Here is a 23,849-nt window from a genome sequence, read left to right on the forward strand (position 1 = left end):
ATCCTCCACCCACCCTTGTCGTAAATGTGGAGCCTGGTTCCCAACAACCGCCTTTAGATGTCCAACCCTCTGGAGAAGGCGCAATATCTCAGAAGGCCTACGACCTCAGACAGCATAGGAAGCTTACCTCACCCACGGTGACACCCTTCAGAGAGGATTGGGACAGGCAGTATCGCCGTCATGCAGACACATGGACGGAGCTGTTCAAGATCTGCGACACCCCCAAAAGCAAGTTGCCCCTCGACAGCCTCTTCCTGAGGCAGAAGGAGTTCGAGGAGCACCTCGCATGGTGGAGAGACAGTGAAAATAAGCTCAAATACATACAGTTGATACATACATACATAAATACATACATCCATTCATTTTCTGGTTTTAATTAGATCACAGATCAATTTGATTGGTTCAAAAATGCTTTTCAGCTCCTAACTGGCTTCTTGGGATATTCCTGATTATAGCCAGAAGCCCAGCAGGGGTTTTGTTAGGAGAAGCTGTGAACATGTCCTCCTGACCAGCTGAAACAACAATGAAAACTGGAACAGCATCTTGCAGGAAGAATGCTGCCAATCTTAAGATCTTCCCCGTTACATAATAAAAACACAATTGTTTTATGGAAAGTTTAAGACAGACCCGAAAACATTTCATGCTTTTGTTTATTTGCTTAGTTTGAAATGTACCTGGCCGCTCGGAAATTTATCTAAACAGTACTTCTGTTGGCTACGTGCAATCACTATCTGCTGCTGAATTTCCTGATAACTTGATTTTGATCTCTGTTGTAAGAAACTTCAATATTCATTTGAATAACAAAGCCAGAAATGAGTAAAGGTTTTTTTTAAAAAAAGCAAAGCAAAACAAAAGGGTGCTTGACCTAAAAACAATTCAGTGATCTTAAAAAATATTGGGGGGAGCAGGGGGGGCGGAATGAAAGCTAAACATAGAATAAAACTTAAAAGGATAGAGTAGGAAATTATATATATGACCTGAATTAATTTCATGTTGGATTCCAATTTTGTCTAACTTAAGATTTAGTTAAAATTAAAAGAATAAGCTTGGGATACATTCTACTCCTACATGCACAACTGGAAATAAGCATTAATGCAGTTAGTAGGGTTCACTTTCTATGGATACAAAAAATACTTGTATAATAGAATAATTACAGGTAGTCTTCACTTAATGATGGTAATTGAGACTGGCAATTCTGTTGCTAAGAGACAGAGTCATAAGGCCCAATGTCTAGGCTGACTAATGAGAGCAGTTCCAGTAATTCCAGCTACCATTGTTAAGGTTTGTCAGATGGTACTTTTTTTATTTGTATTTTTTATTTCTGTATTTTTGTCAATTGCTTACAAGATAACAGGTATAAGTAAAAACATAGTTATGAATACATGGATACATATAAGAAAAAATAAAAGAAGCAATAGGACAGGGACGGTAGGCGCATTGGTGCACTTATGCACGCCCCCCTAGAGACCTCTTAGGAAAGGGGTGAGGTCAATAGTAGACAGTCTAAGGTTAAAGTTTTTGGGGTTTGGTGAAGAAACCACAGAGTCAAGTAGAGTATTCCAGACATTGACCACTCTGTTGCTGAAGTCGTATTTCCTGCAATCAAGTTTGGTGTGGTTAACCTTGAGTTTGGATCTATTGTGTGCTCTTGTGTTGTTATGATTGAAGCTGAAGTATTCATTGACAGGTAGGACATTGCAATGTATGATTTTATATACTATACTATACTTAGATCGGACTGAAGGCGGCATAGTTCTAGGTTTTCTGGGTCTAGAATTTTGAGTCTGGTGGCATAAGGTATTCTGCAATGAGTAGAGGAGTGGAGAACTCTTCTTGTGAAATATTCCTGGACTTTCTCAACTGTGTTAATATCAGATACGTAATGTGGGTACCAGACTGATAAGCTGTATTCAAGTATTGGTCTAGCAAATGTTTTGTATGCTCTAGTTATTAGTGTAATATTACCAGAGAAAAAGCTACATAAGATTAGGTTAACAACTCTTAACACCTTTTTGGCTACGTGGTTACAGTGGGCTCTAGCACTTAGGTCATTCCAAGATCCTTGACAGAGTTTGGATCATCAACAAGATCTTGACTATTCAGCTTATATTTTATTTTCTGATTTTTTTTGCCAATATGTAGGACAGAGAATTTATTTGTTGAGATTTGAAGTTGCCATTTGTTTGACCATTCTGATACTTAGTCAAGGTCTTTCTGAAGGGTAGCAGTATTGTCTGTGGTGTTGAATAGCTTTACATCATCAGCGAAGAGAACGCAGTTGCTTTTCTTTTATATCTTTTCTATCTTGGTCTACAGAGTGGAGAGTTGGTCTCTGACAGAAAACCACTTGAAGAGACCAGAAGCATTTGAAATGTGGATTTACAGGTGGCTGTTACTTATAAGTTGGGTTGACAAAATCAGAAATGAGGAGGTGATAAGCCACCTGGGAAAGCCAAGGGGAAATCATAAAAACCATAAAAAAGTGAAAGTTGGAATATTTCAGACATGTGATGTGACACCCGGAAAAATACAGCATACTTGAGGGGCTGCCACAGAGAGGAGGGGGTCAAGCTCTTTTCCAAGGCACCTGAAAGCCAGACAAGGAATAATGGATGGAACTGACCAAGGAGAGATTCAACCTAGAAATAAGGAGGAATTTTCCGACAGTGAGAACAATCAACTCATGGAACAGAAGCTGCCTTCAGATGTTGTGGGAGCTTCATCACTGGAAGCTTTCAAGAAGAGACTGGACAGGAATGGTGTGTAGGGTCTCCTGCTTGGGCAGGAGGGGTTGGACTAGATGACCTACAAGATCCCTTCCAACTCTGTTAATCTGTATATTACTTGACTTAATCCTGCAGGGAAAGATTGAAGGCAAATGAGATCCAGGCAGAAAAAGAACATCATACCTTCAAAATCTAAGGTTTGGACAAAACTCAGCAGCACTTTTTCATGTGACTGTTGATTAAAATAGGATTGCCAACATCCGATGATGGATATGGCACAACAAGAAGAAGATTGTTAAGGCTAATCCAGCATGGCCTCAGCATCCTATGATTCTGTGATTGCCATTTGTGACTTCCTGCTGGCTTTCCCATTGACTTTGCAGGCACTGAAGGTATGTGATAAGGAATGGGAATGAAAATCACATGACTGTGAGATGCTGTGTCCATCATAATTGGAAGCTGGTTACCAGGTAATTGCATCAGGACCATATGGTCCACGGGGATGCTACAATGGCCACAATTTTGAGGAACGGTCATAAGTCTTCTCATACAGCACCATTGTAACTTTGAATGGTCACAGAACAAGAGTTTATTAAGTAAGGTATAAGGTAAAGGTTCCCCTCTAACATACATGTTGGTTGTTTCTGGCTCTAGGGGGCGGTGCTCATCTCCCTTACAAAGCCAAAGAGCCAGCACTGTCCAAAGACGTCTCCGTGGTCATGTGGCCGGCATGAGTAAATGCTGAAGGTGTACAAAACGCAGTTACCTTCCCATCAAAGTGCATTTTTTTACATGCTTTCAAACTGCTAGGTTGGCAGAAGCTGGGACAAGTGGTTAGAATCCCACTGAACTGCCAACCTTTTTCTGGTCGACAAGCTCAGCATCTTAGCCACTGAGCTACCGCGTCCCTGAAGTGGGGGCTGCCTGTATACAATTAAAACAGCAGAGAAAGAAAACTGGGTGATTAAATTTTCAGCCACATCTTAAACCTTCTCCAAACCAAAATTGCCAGCAAACCAAAGGGCAGAGTCTTTGGCCAGCGAAGGAAAGAAGAGGTGAATTTTGGAACCCTAAAGTGACCACTAAAATAAAACGAACAAGCAAAACACATTGTCACATCAAGGCCGTTTTATTGCATGGGCCTGATGGGCACTTGCCCGTGGGCCCCACGAGCATAGGGGCCCCATATTAATCTGCGTATGTTAATCCTTCAATGCACCTGGCATCATATAAATACAGCAACATATTTATTACATTTTACTGCATTTTTAAATTAATACTAACATGCAAATATATGTTTAATTTTATTGACCATTTACATTTTTATTCCTGTGAGTAGTTGTCATAGGGGCCCCAGTACACTGCTTTGCCCGGGGCCCATAATGCTGTTAAGACAGCCCTGTGTCACATCTGTGTAGCTGATCAACTGAGAATAAATATGAAGACAGTCGTGCTTTCTCCACATCTGCTCAAATGAACGCCAAGTGCAATGCACCCATGGCAAAACTGTGAGACTCCGACAGAGATTACGCAGGAATACCTTACATTGGACATTTTATTCTCCTGCTTGTTTATATTTTTGCTTTAACCATGCTAGATTTATGGGACAGATGCTATGCGAGCTTCAGTATTTTTTCTGAGTGTCAACATGCCTGCGCATCAGAATCTAATCTCAAAGCAAGTATTAAAAAAAACAAGAACAGACAGAAAAATCATTTTCAGGAAATAAATCATAGCAATCAGCAAAGGTTAGCAGCTAAGTATGTCTATCCTATCAGGAAGGCACTCCCCAAAATATGTTCTGTATGCATTTATTTTCCCGGAAAGAATGAGAGAAGGGAATAATCTAATTAGCTATTTCATAGATTAAAAACAGGCAGATGCAAAGTAAGTATCTATACCCAACTGTCCCTAATGGCTAGTAGGCCATGAATTGTGAATATGATGGGGGCATTTAACAGAATAACAAACAAAATAACAGAATCTACTGGGATTCAATTACTTCACCATCATCATTGGAGTTGGAAAGGACTTTGAAGGTCTTCTAGTTCAACCCCATGCTCAAACAGCAGACTCTATAACATTTCAGACAAATGGTTGGTCAATCTCTACTTAAAAGCCTCCACTGATGAAGCACCTACAACTTCTGAAGGCAAGCAGTTCATCAAGCCCGAAATTCACATATGCGTAGCCATTTTATTTAGCCTTATTATATATTCCTTTTCTTTCTTTCTCTTTGCTGATTATGGGGGAAGCGGTTTTGGGCTTGCCACATTCCTAAGGTGGGAAGAGTGGTGATAGTGAGAATTGTTTAGGCTAGGTGGTTCTCCTTCCCGTGGGAACAAAAGCTGACCCTGCTGAGACCTGGAGGTGGAGACTGATGACACCAGGCAACGTTGATTTACTTCTATTGGGGAATGTGACTTTTGGGGAGCTGTTCCTAATTTCCAATATTATGTGTTGTAATTCCGGGTTGTGTCAGATCCGGAATTAAAACAGACTTTGCCAATTGGATGCTTTCCTAAATAAAAGGAATTGTTTTGGAAGATGGACTTTGCTCTTTTATTTTTAAATGGATTTCATCACTTGGAAACTGGACACAGTTCCACTGGTTAATTGTTCTCACTGTCAGGAAATTTCCCTCCTTGATTAGGTTCCAATGATTCTTGTCCTGCCTTTAATGCGTTGGAAAAATAGATTGACCTCCCCTCTTCTTTGTGGCAGCCCCTTAGATATTGGACCCCTGCTATCATGTCACCCTAGTCCTTCTGTTCATAAAACTAGACATACCCAATTCCTGCAACTGTTCGTCACATGTTTTAGCTTCCAATTCCCCATTTGATTTGATCCCCAACAAATATCTTAAAGGCAGTTGTGAATGTACTTGCTGTCTTTAGCTGTGTTGCATTCAGTAATGTTGCTTCTGAAACATTTTTACCAACACTGTAATCATACAATGCTTCACAAACGCTGCCTTCCTCATCATTTGCAATTTCATGTCTAATATTGTTGCTCCATAAAAAATCTTTGATGTGCACTCTGGTAGTAACTGTAGCAAGTCATTCTCCCAGTCTATCTTCTTAATTGAACATCCTTATCTATTTGATCAACTGGATCCAACAAGGGTCAAGCACTTCATATTCACTGTCAGGATTAAAGCCTGCACAAAATAGCTTGCAAGCCAAGAATACTGACATTTAATGGATCATTAATGTACAATGGAAGGAGGGAATCTCAGCTACGTCCTAAATGATCACTTGGTAAGTTCCAATGTTCTATATTTAGTCAATTTGCTGTAATCTAGGGACCTGTGGCCTTTCCAATTCAACATCTAGATGTTGCTGAATTACATCTGTGAGGATGGTCAAGGATGCTAAGAGCAACACCTAGAGGTTGGAGGTTCTTTGTCTAGAGATTAAGTGGAAGTAGAAAGATCCAAGCAATAATATGGAATCAAAAACAGTGATTCAGGATCAAACTTATGGAATCAATTTGACTCTATTGATCTGTTTATTGATCTTGTTGGGTGAACAGTTTAGTCTCTTGAATACCTAGCTTAATTCCATCAGTCTGGAAAAGGTTTTTTTTTTAAATGTGATTGACAAGGAATTGAAAAACAGTTTCAAATTTCAGAATGCAGGGTACCGAAACTATGGAAAACGCGGTTTGGAAAGAATTGGATAGCAAGTAACCTTCTACATTCAATGTATTTTGATGGAGAAGACAGAGATATTTTATTTAATAGTGTCAAAAAGTAGGAAAGCTAAGCATTGGATAGTTTTACTAGCAGAATAAAAGACATTTTGTTAATGAATATAGTTTTACATTATATACACTGATCTTAAAGATTGCAGGCTTCTCCCGTAGTATTTAAAGTGTATTATGAGGAATGAATTTGCAGTTATCATGCATTTTAAGAGCTACCAACCACCTTACCAATAATTTATTTTACCAATCAAAACACAGCCAAATAAAACTGAGGACAATTTAAATAAGCAAAGAAAGCAATTATGTCAACTTCTATCTGCAAAAGGATCTACATTGCCAAAGGTCCATCCCCAGAGAGGAGATACTAATAAGTCAGAGGAATAATTACAGGCTTTCTACATTGGACTGATGTAGGTTGGTTTGCCTGAAAAAAAACTTAGTGTGATGATCTCCAGTGTGAAAGATAATTCAATCCTTATTTCACCTCTTTATGTTGAGTCTACAGGGTAGAAAGGAGGATAGACTAGGTCTGAGAAGACCAAAGAAGGTTAAATATTTACATATTTACAATTTAGCCCCTTCCTGTCATGTCTTATCACTGGCCATATTTACCCGACTCAAACCATGCTAGATAAACACAATGTTTTATTTGCTGCCCAACCTACCACTAGGCATTTACTTCTAACCATAAAGAGGCTTGGAGATATGGAATTGCTCTGTTTGAAATGATAACCTTGCTCTCATTTTTGGAATGGCTTTGATGCTTTCTCTTAATGAGCCTGCAGGAAGGGCAAACAACCATGCTATGAGTAAACCCTTCTCTTTAGGAAGGAAGAAGCCTCAATCACCAGAGATTACAAAAGAGGCAATTTTCGAATTAAGAATCTGGAAAAATTCAAGTTTTATTTTAGGTATCATAAAGCTTTCTTGTTTACCTTGCAGATTCTGAGCAAAGCTCCTGATCTCAGTGTTTCTGAACCCTGGCAAGCTAAAGACATATGGACTTCAACTCCCAGAATTCCCTATAGCTGGCTGGGGGGGGGGGGGAATTCTGGGAGTTTAAGTCCACGTGTCTTAAACTTGCCAAGGTTGACAAGTTGTGATGACCTGGGGCGTGGCAAAAGGCAACACAGTCAAATAAGCAATAAGAATCCCTTTATTATCTCCAACTTTGCCCCCAATGTCCAGGTTACCTTCAGCTGGAGAAAAACTCTCCCAGGAACAGCCTTTAACTGTAGAAAATTGAGTCCAAAGCAAGGTACATACAAACTGTAACTAAAAATCCAAACAAACCAAGCTGAAGTAATTAGCTTGACAGGGCAGGAGAAGGAAGTTCAGACTTGAAAGCATGGCAAAACTCATACAGTTAAGAAGATGCCAAGAACACAGATAAGCCACGATGATACAAGATAAATTCACATTTGCTCCCAACAACTTGCTGTGCACAGCTTCCTCTTTTATAACTGTGTTCCCAGCTTCAGGTAATGAAGGGAATCAGAGCCCTTTCCTCCCCTTTAAGCCATGCAACTCACGTTGCTCCCTTCTAGGATGAAGAAGGGGTGGGCCTGAGTCTTCCTCTGAATTCCCTTTCCCTTGCTCTACCTCTCCCCTGCTCTGCCCAGCCAGACTTTGCCCTTCCCCAGTTTCTTTCACAGTTAACAGAGCCACATTCCCACTCCCTGTCAGCTGTTCGGCTTCCCCCTCCGAGTCAGATTCTGACAGGGGCATGACACAAACACTGGCTTATGTCACAATCAACTTTTATCACAGAATAAAATTACAGGCAGTAATCCCTGGGTTACAAACAAGATCCATTGATAAGTTAGTCTTCAAATTGATTTTATAGGTAAGTCAGTACAGGTTCTTATTTAGCATTAGTCACTCAAGGGTTTGTCTTATAGCACAGTGTCTATTTTATCTTTACCTTGAAGTAGGCAGTAAAGGAATATGGAGCTTTTCTTTTTCTTGTCATAAATGGTCTTGTAACCATTCAACTGCTTCCTCTTTCTTTGAAGCATCACGAGCAATTGCATCAGATTTACACTTTGGAAGCATGGTTACGAAGCCAGATAAGACGAAAATGTAAGCCCAACTAAGGACTCCATGAAAAAATTAAGTCAAATATAAAGTTACACACTCAACTCAGTGCTAATGGCAACGTGATCCAACTTACAATGTCAGGGAGGCATTGTCCTCCCTGAAGCCGATGGACTGTTGAAGCCACAAAATCTTTTCACGACCGTCATGAAGTAGAGCCAAATTCCTTATTACGAACCATTGTACTTAACTCAGTTTTTAAATATAGTAGGCTTTAATGGCAGTCTGTTTGTAAGTATGTTATTTGTAAGTCAGACATTCTTAACCCGGAGACTGCCTGTATACTCGTAAGATTTCCCATTTGAAGCATATTTTCTGAATTCTTTGAAATCTCACTGTCATACATCTTATAAGTACAGTTAACTTTTAATAACTTCTGTAGGGCATGTAGAACATTTCTCTCTCTCCCTCCCTCCGTTTTTACTACTGGTTTTGTGGGTGTGGCTTGGTGGGCATGGCAGGGGAAGGATACTGCAAAATCCCCATTCCCTCCCCACCCCACTAACCTGCTTTCCAGCTCCGTTCTCCCATCCAGGGCAACAAAAGAAGACCCAGCCGATCAGCTGGGACTTGGGAAGCAGAGGATAGATGGGGGTGGGGCCAACCAGAGGTGGTATTTACCGGTTTTCTGAATTACTCAAAATTTCCGCTACCGGTTCTCCAGAACTGGTCAGAACCTGCTGAATACCTACCACCTCTGATATAGCTAACATTAAATATTGACAGCATGATCTCTAAATCAAAGAAAGCAGCCTGTAAATTATTACCTTTAGATGGAAAGACAAGAAAAGTCTCTTAAGGTTAGTACAATGAAGCACCATGACCTCAAAAAAAAATCAGATTTGTTGCCAGTTAATTATCTACTGGAGAGTTAAAGTTATAAGTGTTAACACTGGTAAGTTAGAAGTGTTAACACTTAAGAGTATAAGTGTTTTGAAGTTGTAAAAACCCTCATCCAATGTGATCTCTTAAACATACTTTATTGTATTTTACCTTATTGAGCAATGCTGCTTTGGAAAAGCTGAACTCAAAAAGATTGCTGAGAAATATTTCAAATACATACCATATAAGTGCTTGTATATATGAACAATGTTACTAAGCTGGCCTATGACCATAATGAAGATGAATTTGACATATGATCAGTGTCTCTTTTATTTGTGTGTGTGCATGTGTGTATTATTCAGTGTATTTGCAGATATGTGTTGCAATGAAGCCTACTTAAAAGAGTGACTAAGACTTTTGGAAAAAAAAAGTTGGCAAGCACCCTGAGACTAAGGCTGGATCAGAAAAGGCTTGTTCGCAGGGAAATAACACAGTTGGGCAACTGGAAATATTTTTCAGCACAATTTTAGGTTAAACCCATTCTTGGTTCAATCCAGGAAGGCTTATATCCAGGGTGTGCAGCTGGGACAGAGGCTGTACCTGGCTCTTGAGTTCCGGAGGCTGTTTTTTTTAGAAATTAGCAACTAAAATCTGCCCAAACTAAAACAAATGCTTTTAATTTCCTTCTAAATCTAATTGAAATTAGGTATACAGATAGCCCTCGACTTACACCCACAATTAAACCCAACATTTTTGTTGCTAAGCGAGACATTTGTAACATTTTACAATCTTTTTTTGCCACCGTTGTTAAGTGAATCATTGCAAGGGTTAGGTTAGTAAAACGGTCAAGTGAATCTGGCTTCCCCACATTGGCTTTGCTTGTCAGAAGGTTGCAAAAGGGGACCACATGACCACAAGACACTGCAAGTCATAAATACGAGTCAGTTTCCAAGTTTCTGAATGCCCATTCGGTTGTATGTCATAAGCGTCATAAAACCAGTGCTGGGATTCAATTTTTTTTAGTACCGGTTCTGTGGGCGTGGCTTGGTGGGCGGATACTATAAAATCCCCATTCCCTCCCCACCCCACTAACCTGCTTTCCAGCTCTGTTCTCCTGTGCAGGGCAACTAAAGACCCAGCCAATCAGCTGGGACTCGGGAGGCGGAGAATAGATGGGGGCGAAGCCAGTCAGAAGTGGGATTTGCCAGTTCTCCGAACTACTGAAAATGTTTGCTACTGGATCTCCAGAACTGGTCAGAACCTGCTGAATACTCACCTCTGCATAAAACTATTTGGTATTGTGACCAACCAGATTTTGCAAAGCTTTATTGTAGCAGTCCTTCAGCGAATCAGCCACAGTCCTTAAGTGAACCCACAGTCATTAAGCAAAGGCTGCAGTTCTCACAATCAACCCACGGAACAGAAATTGCCTTTGGAAGTTGTGGGAGCTTCATCTCTTGAGACTTTGCAGTGGTTGTTCAATGTGAAAAATGGTCATAAGCCACTTTTTCAGTGCCGCTGTAACATTGAATTGTCGCTAAATGAACTGTTGTAAGCCGAGGAGTACCTGTAAAGGATTTTGCTCCAGTGCAATACAGGTAGTCTTCTACTTACAACCACAATTGAGCCTAAAACTTATGTCGTTAAGTGAGAAATTAGTTTTTGCCCCATTTTATGACTTTTCCGGTCACAGTTGCTTACTGAATCACTTGCAGTTGTCAAATTAATACCGTGGTTGTTAAGGGAATCTGGTTTCCCATTGACATTGCTTGCCAGGAGGTCGCAAAAGGGGATTGCATCACACACACACACCCTTACCGGATACTGCACATTACTTTCCACATTCCAAATAAGTAGGTGGTAACAACTTTTGAAAAAAATTTTTTTGAGAAGGCGCACCCACAACATTGGTAGATTTCACCCAGTTTGCGGTCTCCACATCCCTCGGGTGATGTAAACAACATTTACATAGTGGCTGGGTTCCAAGAACCTGCTTAAACAGGTTGCTGAATTGACCTATTTCCTGATTTTCCCGATAGAATCGGAAGCTAATCCGATTTCTGGTTTCACAGAACATCCCAAGCAATGAAAACAATCAGCCTAGTTGTCTATGTTAAAGCAAACTAAGCCATCGGCTTTGTCACTGACCTGATAAAGGCTAAAACCCAGCCAGGCTTAGCATGTTAAGCACGTTAAGTCATTAGGTTTGCAACTGATCTGGTTAAGCACATAACTGGAGCCCAGTCAAGGGGTTAGCCTGAAATATGAACCTGCCTGTAATTTGTTAGAGATGAGAAATTAGTGGTTATCCAGATGTTCATCCAACTGTTTTCCTTTAGTTTTAACCCAGCGGTCGAAAGAGGTAATTGGTGAGACCTGCCTGGATATACTTTGCAAAGACACATGTTGTCTTTTAAAACAGAAATTGTCCACTCCCTACCCAAAAGCAACTATTTCATCATTGAAGAAAACTTCCTAAAATGGAGATGAGAAGAGATTATGGAAAGCCAAACCCAACATTTAATTCCATGTTATCTGTACTGTGACCGAACTCAGAGGCCCTCAGTTCTATGGAAAGATTACTGCTGAATCTGATCATTTTCCCATCTTGCTATATGGAAAATATAAGCTGGTAGGTTTTTCTTCTTCTCCCAATTGAAGATTATAATTTTGGGCAGCCATCTATCAATGGGGAGTCCTCGATGCTCTCTGAGCTTGGTTGTTTTGTTGCAGACATTTCATTGCCCAACTCGGTAATATCATCAGTGCTAGATGGGAAAGGGGTTTGTGGAGTGGAGGAGGAGGACTGTGTGGTCCTTGGTGCTCACTGAGCTTGGTTTTTTCTTGCAGATGTTTCATTTCCTAACTAGGTAACATCATCTGTGCTAGGAGGTAGGAGAAGGAAGAAGAAGAGGAGGAAGAGGAGGACTGTGTGATCCTAGGTACTTTCTGAGCTTTGTCTTCTTGCAAACATTTCATTACCCAACTAGGTAACACTGATGAGCCACGGTGGCACAGTGGTTAGAGTGCAGTATTGCAGGCTATGTCTGCTGCCTGCCGGCTGCCTGCAATTTGGCAGTTCAAATCTCACCAGGTTCAAGATTGACTCAACCTTCCATCCTTCTGAGGTGAGTAAATGAGGACCCAGATTGTTGGGTGCAAGAGGCTGACTCTGTAAACCGCTTAGAGAGGGATTGTAAAGCACTGTGAAGTGGTATATCAGTCTTATTGCTATTGCTCTTCTTCCTTCCTTCCTTCCTTCCTTCCTTCCTTCCTTCCTTCCTTCCTTTCCTTCCTTCCTTCCTTCCTTCCTTCCTTCTTTCCTTCTTTCCTTCCTTCCTTCCTTCCTTCCTTCTTTCCCTTCCTTCCTTCCTTCCCTTCTTTCTTTCCCAGTGCCAAAATGCAGTATTACAAGCTAACTCTGCCCACTGCCAGCAGTTTGAATCTCACCAGACTCAAGGTTGACTCAGCCTTTTATCCTTCTGAGGTGGGTAAAATGAGGACCCAGATTGTTGGGGGCAAGAGGCTGGCTCTGCAAACGGCTTAGAGAGGGCTGTAAAATACTATAAATCTAAGTGCTATTGCTGTCATCAGTGCTCAAAGGAAGTGGGATTTGCTCTCTGTTGATATATATATGACATCTGAAACGTTTGCAAAGAAACTCAGTTTAGAGAGTACCAAGAACTACAAATGTTATCTTCTATTGAGTCATCTGTCAGGTAGATGGAGCAGCAGGAATAGCCTCCCTTGGAGGCATCTTCTCCTTTTCTTCATTACTTTATCACGGCTGTTCTTATTCATGAATTTTTCTCATTTTTCCTCATCTTTCTCCCTCCCTTTCGGTCCCAGGCTTGGTTTCAACCTAGGCCAGGGATTCCCTTCCCTTCATTCATTAGGTGTTCTCCCTCTCCCCGTTTAGGTGGCTGGCGGGGAAAAGGGGGCAAAAGAAATATTTTCTTAAGAGTCTGAACTGATTAACTGCTTGCGGCTGAGAGTCAGGTTTGACAACCCAAACATGCAACAGACAGGATGGCTTTGTGCTCAAGGGCTAGCAGGAAAAGGCCATGTCCATTGGGACAAATGGAAAGAGTTGTTTTCAAGGGAGGAGATTATTTGTAGTTCAGGGTTGAAATGAGGAATCCTGGGTGCTCCCTGGGCTTGGCTGTTTACCTGGAGATATTTCAAACTAGGTAACAAACTAGGTAACATTGACTAGCACTGATTAGGTTACCTGGTTTGGGTAATGAAACACCTACAAGAAAGCTCAGAGAGCACCAAGGACCCCTTCAAAGTTGTTTTCTTCTCACTCCTTGGTTAATATTAAAAATACTAGCTGGATACCTGTGCTTCGCTATGAAACGATGTGATCGGGTTTGGTTTTTGGGGAGGAAAATAAGGAGGGGGGGAAAAAATTCTGCTTCTGCCTACCAGCATCCGTGGGTATTCATCTGGCTAGCATCCTGTCAGTGTGTGAGGGAGTTGAGGGATGTTTGGAAACTGAAACCGTATTTGCTGTGTGAGCAAGAAGTATAGGAGCCTGGGGGTGGCTTAGCTCAACCGTTCTGTACTAAAGCTGCTTGGTGCTGTGAAACTAAAACTGAAACTCCTCTCCTCTGCTTGTGTTTTGCGTTTGGAACAGATTTCTTTTCAGGTGGGGAAGGCAAGTAGAACTCCTTAGCATCAGAGCATGTTAATAATAATGTAGGAAATACTAATGCTCTGATGGTCATTTGGAAAAATCCTTTCTTTGTGAGCACCTAGAAGCCAAGAGGAAGATGCGTGCCAAATTTCAAGTTTGTAGGCTTTACGGTTCTGGAGATTTTGTGATGATGCATGAGTGGCATTTCACTTTTATATAGGTAGATTAATAAATTAAAAAGCAGACCACCAGTGAACAAGAATTCAGTGCCAGCTGAAAAGTAGCCATGGATTTCTGTGATTCCATGAAATAAATTAGCTGAGCTAATTTCTAAATCAGCTGCAGTCTGCTTTAAAAAATGTGTTTAAAAACCTCTATTTCTTTTGAAATGCCGAGATTCTGTAGATGGCATGTTTGCCTATTTGCAAGCTCAACTGTTTCACCTGCTTGTTAGCTGTAAACCACGGCGGTGTGCTCTTTGTCAAAATAAGATTTGATCCAGAAAGCTAGATTAATATCTCTTTATTTACACATAAGTAAAAAGATACTCCCCCTACACACATACAGCCAAGTATAGGGCGAGGGGCCCTTAAAAGGAAAGAAATTACTTTCTGTACAGATCATATATATTGAGTTTGGAATGTATTCTTCAATTGGCTAAAATTCATTTGAGTTATCAAGCATTTAGTGAGCATGCTTGGTAACTATATATGTACCATGTAACATATGTGGAGGATGGGGGGGTGGGCTAGCATGCAATGGTCCATGGCAGAGGTGGTATATTCAGCCGGTTCTGACCAGTTCTGGAGAACCGGTAGTGGAAATTTTGAGTAGTTAGGAGAACCGGCAAATACCACCTCTGACTGGCCCCGCCAAACCCATCTGTTCTCTGCCTCCCGACTCCCAGCTGATCGGCTGTGTCTTCTTTGGTTGCCCTGCACAGGAGAACGGAGCTGGAAAGCAGGATAGTGGGATGGGGAAGGAATGGGGATTTTGCAGTAACCTTCCCCTGTCACGCCAACCAAGCCACGGCCACAGAACTGGTAGTAAAAAAATTTTTTAATCCCATCCATTATTTAAAGATGGAAAGATGCAGGTAAAAGAAGTATGCAATTCTAAACACAGTGAAGAGAGAACTGTAAATACTGATATAAGAATTTAAATTGGGTTGGCTGTGGAATTTGTGACCATAAATACATCTCTGTGCCAAAGAGACATTAGTCAGGCCCACGGACAAGTAAATAGACACTTCCTCCTAAGTTCCTCGTTGTTCAAACATTAAGGAGAATCCCCAGTGGGCGGTTTTCTCCACTGGCAGGTAACTCTTATAAATAGGGAAACTAAACTGTGGAAATCCTAAAATTGCTTTTTGTAATTTGTTCAATGTTACATGTTGTGGGTGCTCCATCACTGGAGGTTTTCAAAAAAAGATTGGACAATAATTTATCTGAGATGGTGGAAAGAGTTTTGCCATGGCAGGTGACGGAACTAGGCCCTTTCCAGCCTTTTGAGTCTAGGGTTCGAAAGCAGGTAAGCACGCTTTGGGTCCCTAAGCTCAATTTTAGACTGTTCCTCTACATGGCTTTCTCACTTCCCCCTATATTCTCAGGAGCTGTGATGTCAGCTGGAAAGACTTGCCCAAGGCAAGGTCATGAATGAATGCAGAAGAGAAAGAAAAAACCGCACTGATTTTTAAAGTCCCAAAATGTTGCAATGGCTGGGTTAAGTAATTGCTGGATTAGAGCTGGATTGCACCAAAGAAATGCCAAGAGGACAAATATCTAACCTTATTATAGACTGTTTCATGAAGGTTTATTAATACATTATTTTATTAAATGCTTTCACTTATTAATGCATCAATAAAATGATTTATGAAATCATCAATTTTGCTTTTTTTTCTTCAGTGTCATTCAGTTCAGTTCAGTTTTCTACTTTTGCACAAAGCTTTCTTGCTCATTTCTCTGTGCATACTTTGTGGAAAACACACACATACACACATTTTTTCTAATATATTTATGGATATTATTTTTACTGGAATGCAATTTTGCGTGATGTTTTGTCTGGAGAATTGCATCACAACATTTGGAGGAATGCAAATGTTGAATGATGGCCAGCTTACTCACTGATCTGAGCATGCAAAATTTACTTGGCCATTATTAAAATGTGAGAGTGCCTAATAAAAGGTGGACATGCGCGCACCAGTCTTTTCCATTTTTCCCCTTCCAATTTTTCCAGGTAAAAAGCTGAAGAATAACATGATTTCTAACTCTGGTGCAATATATGGCTTTCTGAAGTTTTTTATAAATTAAAAAAAAAACACTTTCAAGCATTGTGGTACCACCCAATCAGTTTGGTGCAGTTTGTAGTCTTGAGTAGTCCTACAATTGGACCAAATTGGTTTAATCTGGTCTGAGACCTAGCCAAAACAACATGTCAAAATCTATTACAAACGTCTCTCTTCTCCAGTATGTTATCTGAAAGTAGAATCTACCATTTTGGTTCTTACCAATATAAATAAATCTCATTTCAAATATCTATTGCATCCTGCTAGATTAGTCAAATGTAAAGATTCCAATAATCGACAGGGCAGGGTTGGGAATTAATCAAACTAGACTTCCTGGTTGAAACCGAACATATTTCCATTGGAACATAATGGCTTTCCAACAAGAGTATACAGCTATGTTTGTAATCCCTGAAAACTGAGGATAACTTACAGCTGAAGGATCCTTATTTCTCCATTGATCCATATTAGGTCTATGTGCAAAAAGCAAGACCCCAATGCTTCCCTTCTAATCTTCAGATGAAAATCCTAAAATGCCTCTCAAGTCCTACTGAGACAACCATCTATTCCTACCTTAACATCCAGTTTCAGAAATTCATCCTACTTTACTGCCTCCTTATCGGTTTTTAGAGTAGTGGGTGTCCACCCTTGGCAACTTTAAAGCTTGTGGACTTCAGCTCCCAGAATGGAGTTGGTTGGGGTATTCTAGGAGCTGAAGTCCACAAGTCTTAAAGTTAGCAAGAGTCGATACCCCTGCCTTAGGCAATAGCTTTAGAACACCAGACTGAGTTCAGAAATATTTATTTTACAATGCACTTTATAACACCTTCAATTATTCCTTCCTCTTCTCACCCGGTAAGTCAACAAATGCTTTGTAGAAAGAGTGAATGGATCCATATAGGCAGAATGCCAAAAGACCCAAGCTGTGTTTAAAACAGGCAGACAGGTAAGGCTATAAGTTAAAGGTATGCAAAAAAACTAAACAAACAAACCAGTAGCAAGTTTTTGTCTTGCTTATTCATGGGGACATACAAAGGGAGGGTTACTGGTCAGCCACCAGGAATTCATGCCCACTCAGGTATGGAGGGGACAAGCACTAACTCTCATTGATTCATCAATTTGGTAAGCAAACATTTTGGCATCTCCTGCTCCCCCCCATAAGGGCACAGGTTAATGTCATACCAAATGCAACAAGTATAAGATTCCTTAATATTAACCGGATAGAGTTGAATCAAGTCGTAAGGCACAGATAATGGGGGTGATATAATTCATAACTTGTGTATTTGAAGTCAGAGGAATTAATCTCTCTCTCTCTCTCTCTCTCTCTCTCTCTCTCTGTAAAGGGAATGATAGAGCAGTCATAAAAAGGGATTGTGCAAGCCACATCACATTATGCAAAGCAGGTTTCAGGCATTCACGTGCTCCAAAGTAAGTGCCTTCAGGTGCTTAAATTGTTCTGGAGATTCTCCAGATGGAGAGTCTAAGATACAAATAAGCATCTCTCTTTCTAATGAGAAGATTATCAGTCCCCGATTCTAAAAACGATCTTTTTTGGGGGGGAGGATAACCCACCAATGAAAGCAGTAATAGAAAAATTCAGCTCATAGCGTAACACCTTTCTTGCGCCAAGATCCCCATTTTTTTTCCTGCTTAAGTCTACCTCGTTTATCGCATTCCTTGATGGTCATCTCAACCACCATTGAGCAGAAGGACGGACCAAATAGAACGGAGTCGACTTTGCAAAGACCAAAAAAAAAAAAAGTCAACGAAGAAAACATAACCCCTCCAGCACATTCTCTCCCCAACGGTAAAGGTTTCTCAAAGATTGCAACTTAGCTAAAGTCGGGGACGCTTCTTAATTTCAACCAAATTACTTACTTTGCAACGTCTCTGGACAGCCGTCCCTTGGAAGCTTCCAAGCTACGCAGGTGATCTTCCACGTGCAGCCAGATCGTGGGGGGAAAATGACTTCAATTCCAGGGGTGGGGAGAAAAAAAAACTAGAAAGAAGGAAATCTGCCTTTCCGGGTTGATGAGAAAGAAATCAACAAAATTATCTGGGCATGAAAAAAAACCAACAAGCTGCAATTTCCTCAGTAAGAGAGAAATCTGCCTTTCCGGGTTGATGAGAAAGAAATCAGCAAAATTATCTGGGCATGAAAAAAACAAACAAGCTGCAATTTCCTCAGTAAGAGAGAAAGTTCCGAACAGAGTCAGCTAGCAGATGCAGTTAGGTCCGTTTAAAAAGAAAAGCCACCGACGCCCCTCCTTATTCCCTTTTCCTAGGGAGGGGTTAAATCCTCTCAAGAAAGAGAACTTTACAGTAGTAAGAATGGGTTGCTTCATTCAGCCGCGCTTTCTCTTTTATGTTTCAACATGTTTTGGATAAATGCTTCGGACAAACGCAGAGTGCCTGAGCTTCTTCCTATAACACACCTGTCTTCACTTGTTGTCTGCCTAATTATATGAGGGCTGTTGTTGTAAGAGTTTGGAAATCCGGCCAAAAAGAAAGCCAATTTTTTCTGTCTTATAAGAGAGCTGCTCCATCCATACAATTTTGTGGTGCAATGATCAAAAAGAGCTATAAATCTGGCAGAGAATGCCCAGGAGTAAAACATATGCTTAGCTGCTTCATAACTCAGGGTGTTTTGTGCATCCTGGCGATTGGACTGATTCAGCAAAACATGATTCCGTTAAACATAGATTAATCTGTTGCATGAATCCAGCCAGAAAATCGTGATACTTTACAAGCCAGAGTTCAGAAACCCTCCAAATTCTTTAATGTATAAAAGAAAATCGGATGTATCAGATCCTACTCTTTTTAATGGGTATTTTCAGGGAAGGTAAATGATATCATCCGTGTCATGACATCATCATGTGGATGATGTAAAACATGTCAAAATCATCCTTCTGACAACAGTGATGCATCAGATGCTGGCATCCATCACTTCATCCTTTTCCTCCTTATCCTAGAATTCCTGTAGAGGGAGAAAGAACAGGGTGAAAAAGATGAATCTATATATACATTATAAAAGCGAAATACCACTCATGCTTCATCAAAAAATCTCCAGAATTGTAAAGCTTGAAATTTTGGCATGCATGTTCCTCTTAGCTTCTAAGTGCTCACTATGAAAGGATTTTTTGAAATGACCATCAGAGCATTAGTATTTCCTATATTATTATTATTATTATTATTATTATTATTATTATTATTATTATTATTATTATTATTATTATTATTATTATTATTATTATTATTATTATTATCATTATCATTATCATTATCATTATTAACACGCTCTGACGCTAAGGAGTTCTACTCTCCCTCCCCACCTGAAAAGAAGTCTATTCCAAATGCAAAACACATGCAGAGGAGTTTCAGTTTCACAGCACCAAGCAACTTTAGTACAGAACAGTTGAGCTAAGCCAAGCCCAGGCTCCTTGCTGTCTCCTTGCTCACACAGCAAATACTGATTCACTTTCCAAACAGCCCTCAACTCTCTCACATACTGACAGAACGCTAGCCAGATGAATAACTGATGGATGCTGGTAGGCAGAGGCAGAATTTTTGTCCCCTTGTTTTCCTCCCCCCAAACTAAGCCTGACTCCATAGTTTCGTAGAAAAGCACAGATATAGAGTTAGTTTCTATATAAGACCCCTGGCTTAAAAACCCCTAAGTCTTAGTATCATCTGAAGCCATAGATTCAGACAGAAAATCTAATCCATAATTGGCTCTAGTTGGTCTTTCTGGTGTCTTCCCACCCATTACTCTGATCTGAAATGAGCATTCTCTTTGCATAGCGGTGCTAGCAGTGTGCCAATATTCTTTGTGTGCCACAAAGAAGGTCAATCCATTCTCCAAAGCACCTGAGGGCAGGACAAGAAGCAACGGATAGAAACCAATCAAGGAGAGAAACAACTTAAAACTAAGGAGGGATTTCCTGACAGCGAGAACAATGACTCCATGGAAAAACTTGCCTCCAGAAGTTGTGGATGCTCCAACACTGGAGGTTTTTAAGAAGAGACTGGACAATGATTTATCTGAAATGGTAGAGGGTTTCCTGTTTGTGCAGGGGGTTGGACTAGAAGACCTCCAAGACCGCTTCTGACTCTGTTCTTCTGTTATATTGCTGGACCATCACGAGGGCTCTACAAATCTGAGGCAATGAACTGCACGTAGCTCAACCTGTGCTATATATAATTCTAGAGGAAAGCTGGGTTGTTTTGCAGCACTTCCTCAGCAGCTGAAGGGTGAGGCAGCTCCTCATTGGTGGAAACTGCTATTTCATCCCCCACCTCTTACTCTCCTTTGTCAAAGCCTCATGGCATCTTGGTTTCTTTCTTTTTCAAAGAACGCCCGCCTTGTTTTCCCCCCTGTTCTAACATGGCAAGGGAAAACATGAGAAGAGGATCTGGCTGCACCCCAGTTTTGGCAATGTCCCCTGGGTAGTAGAACAGAAGTTCCTCTCCAGGGACAAAGCCATAAGTTTGCAAGTGGGGTCTTTGGTCCCTGTGTAGAGAAACAGAGTTGGGCTTTCAGGTTCCTCCTCCTCCTACTTCCTAGTACTGATGATGATGGCACCTAGTTTGGTAATGAAATGTCTGTAAGAAAACAACCAAGCTCAGAGAGCACCAAAGATCATCATCATCCTCCTCCTCCTCTTCCTCCTCCTCCTTTTCTTTCTCCTCCCTTCTTTTGGCAAGCAAATACGACTTAAACTTGTTGACATTTATGGATTATTCCCTGAAATTACTGCTTTTTAAACTCTTGTTAGCACTGATCCAAGAATAATTTTGTCAACCTGCCTGAAATCTCACACGACTGGCTCGTCTCATAAAATGTCAGTTGCACACGCCAGAGAGTTGTTAATTTCTAAAATAATTTACTTGTTTATTTACTCCATTGCTAATGCCTGATTGCTTGAATAGATTCCAAGCAACTTCCAATAAACCCTCCAAAGAAAATAACCATCAGAGCCAAAAGCCGAAACAGAATTTTTTAAAAAAATTAAAATATAACTTTATCAATTAAAAAGTAACTACATCAGCCCATGAAACATAGGCAAAAGGCAGATGTGGGAAAGGACTGATTTTTGCAGTTTTCAAAAAATATATATTAAAAAAACACCCTAAGAAGTTTGATGCAGGCTGCCGGATCTCAAGGGGGAAACTATTTTATAATACACAATAGAAAGCTAAGTTGATTCAAGCAGGAATCAACTTACATAAGACGTATTCTACATCAAAGTGGGCTAACACATTTAGATTGTGGATTTTGAAGAAAAATGGGAGGTTGGTCACAGAACAAATGACTCAAACGAATGTAAGCAATAAAGTTTAAAGCCAAGTAGAAATAGCAATAGCACTTAGACTTATATACCGCTTTATAGTGCTTTACAGCCCTCTCTAAGCGGTTTACAGAGTCAACCTCTTGCCCCCAACAATCTGGGTCCTCCTTTTACCCACCTCGGAAGGATGGAAGGCTGAGTCAACCTTGAGCCTGGTGGATTTGAACTGCCAAATTATAGGCAGCTGGCTGCAGAAATAGCTTTCAGTACTGCACTCTAACCACTGTGCCACAGAGGCTCATATTATTAAATTATTATTATCCTACGTAAATTATTATTATCCTACATAGTTTCTTCTCTGGTAATATCACACTACTAACTAGAGCATACAAAACTTTTGCTAGACCTTTACTTGAATACAGCTCATCAGTCTGGAACCCATATCATGTATTTGATATTAACACAATTGAAAGTCCAGAAATATTAACACAATTGAAAGTCCAGAAATATTAACACAATTGAAAAAGTCCAGAAATATTTCACAAGAAGAGTTCTCTGGGCCTCTACTCATTGCAGAATACCTTATGCCACCAGACTTGAAACTCTAGACCTAGAAAACTAGAACTATGCTGCCTCCGGTCTGATCTAAATATAGTATATAAAATCATACATTGCAATGTCTTACCTGCAAATGAATACTTCAGCTTCAATCATAACAATACAAGAGCACACAATAGATGCAAACTCAAGGTTAACCGCACCAAGCTTGACTGCAGAAAATATGACTTCAGCAACAGAGTGGTCAATGTCTGGAATACTCTACCTGACTCTGTGGTTTCTTTCCCAAACCCCAAAAACTTTAACCTTAGACTGTCTACTATTGACCTCACCCCTTTCCTAAGAGGTCTGTAGGGGGCATGCATAAATGCACCAATCGTGCTTACCGTCCCTATCCTATTGTTTCTTTTTATTTTTCTTATAAGTATCTATGTCATGTATTCAAAACTATGTTTATTCTTATATCTGTATCTTGTAAGCGATTGACAAATACTAATAAATACTAATAAATACTAAAAAAATACTAAGTAGTAGCTACTTGGGAGAAAAAGAATGAAAGGAAGGAGAAGAGTGTGGTACTGAACGCTTCTTTTTCACTATGTACTTTTTCCTTGTACTGTATCAGGGGTGTCAAACTCAAGGCCCATGGGCTGGATCGGCCCACGGGATGATTAGATCTGACCGCAGGGCTGGCCTGGAAATAGCGAAGAAGCGGCCCATGGTGCCTCTGCCAGCGAAAATAGAACTGGGGAGGGCTACACATGGTGCTCCCAAGCTCCGTTTTCAGGTGCGATGGCCTCCTACAATCCTCTGGCATTGAAAACAGAGCTCAGGAGGGTTGTGTGTGGTCCTTCCAAGCTCCTTTTCGCTAGCAGAATGCTTGGGCCACCACAGGTGCTCCGACACCAGTGATGTCGAGCTGGCCATGCCCCCCCCCCTCGAGATCAAACACATTCCTGATGTGGCCTTCAGTTAAGGTGACCAACTTTTTTACAATCAGAAGGAGGACACAAATAAATTGAAGAAAAAAAGCAAAGCCACTTGTGCGCGGCACACTCTCTCAAAACAATTCTCCTGTCTGGAGCGCATACGTCTCATAATCGTGTCTTGCCGCACTGTGCCAAGCCTTGACGAATCGTCATGTCAAATACAAATATGTCGCATCACACACAACAGATCGGCTCAGCATTGATCAAATATGGAGATTTACAGATAAGTCTTCAAATATCAAAAAGGAGGATGTGTAGGAGGACACTTTTCGAGAGACAGAACTTACAAAAGAAGGACTGTCCTCCCTAAAGGAGGACGGTTGGTCACCTTACTTCAATGAAATCGAGTTTGATACCCCTGTACTATATCTTCCTGGTTCCTTGTTTCTCTTTTTTTGAACTTTCATATTGGTACAATGTTTAGGCCAGAGTTCCCCAACCTTTAAGACTTGTAGACTTCAACACCCAGCATAGCTGGTTGGAGAATTCTGGGAGTTGAAGTCCACAAGTCTTAAAGTTGCCAAGTTTGGGGACCTCTGGTTTAGGCAATAATGAAATAGAAATAGATAGAAATAGAATTCTTTATTGGGCAAGTGTGATTGGATACACAAGGAATTTGTCTTGGTGCAAATGCTCTCCGTATATATAAAAGAAAAGATACATTCATCAAGAATCATCAGGTACAACACTTAATGATAGTCATAGGGTACAATAAGCAATCACATCATACAAGGAAACAGT

At 40.6% G+C, this 23,849-nt stretch overlaps 1 protein-coding gene and 1 long non-coding RNA gene across 5 annotated transcripts in view; both read right to left on the bottom strand.

Annotated features, from left to right (window-relative positions):
- Window positions 1-18,547, bottom strand: part of CYSLTR1 (cysteinyl leukotriene receptor 1) — a 650,975-nt gene extending 632,428 nt beyond the window's left edge. For 2 of the 4 annotated variants that reach the window (XR_015750714.1, XM_087972090.1), the window contains exon 1: window positions 18,152-18,544. The gene's annotated coding sequence lies outside the window, so the exon portion shown is untranslated. Of the gene's footprint in view, window positions 1-18,151 lie in introns of all 4 variants that reach the window. The other 2 variants (XM_087972092.1, XM_087972091.1) reach the window with 1 other exon arrangement.
- LOC148129747 (uncharacterized) overlaps window positions 1-23,849 on the bottom strand; it is a 280,407-nt gene that overhangs the window by 19,163 nt on the left and 237,395 nt on the right. The gene's annotated exons all lie outside the window — the stretch shown is intronic.

The sequence above is a fragment of the Notechis scutatus genome, chromosome 10 (genome assembly GCF_049901735.1).
Source record: "Notechis scutatus isolate UNSWTSFEM ecotype Mainland chromosome 10, rNotScu1.2, whole genome shotgun sequence".
NCBI classification, from domain to species: domain Eukaryota; kingdom Metazoa; phylum Chordata; class Lepidosauria; order Squamata; family Elapidae; genus Notechis; species Notechis scutatus.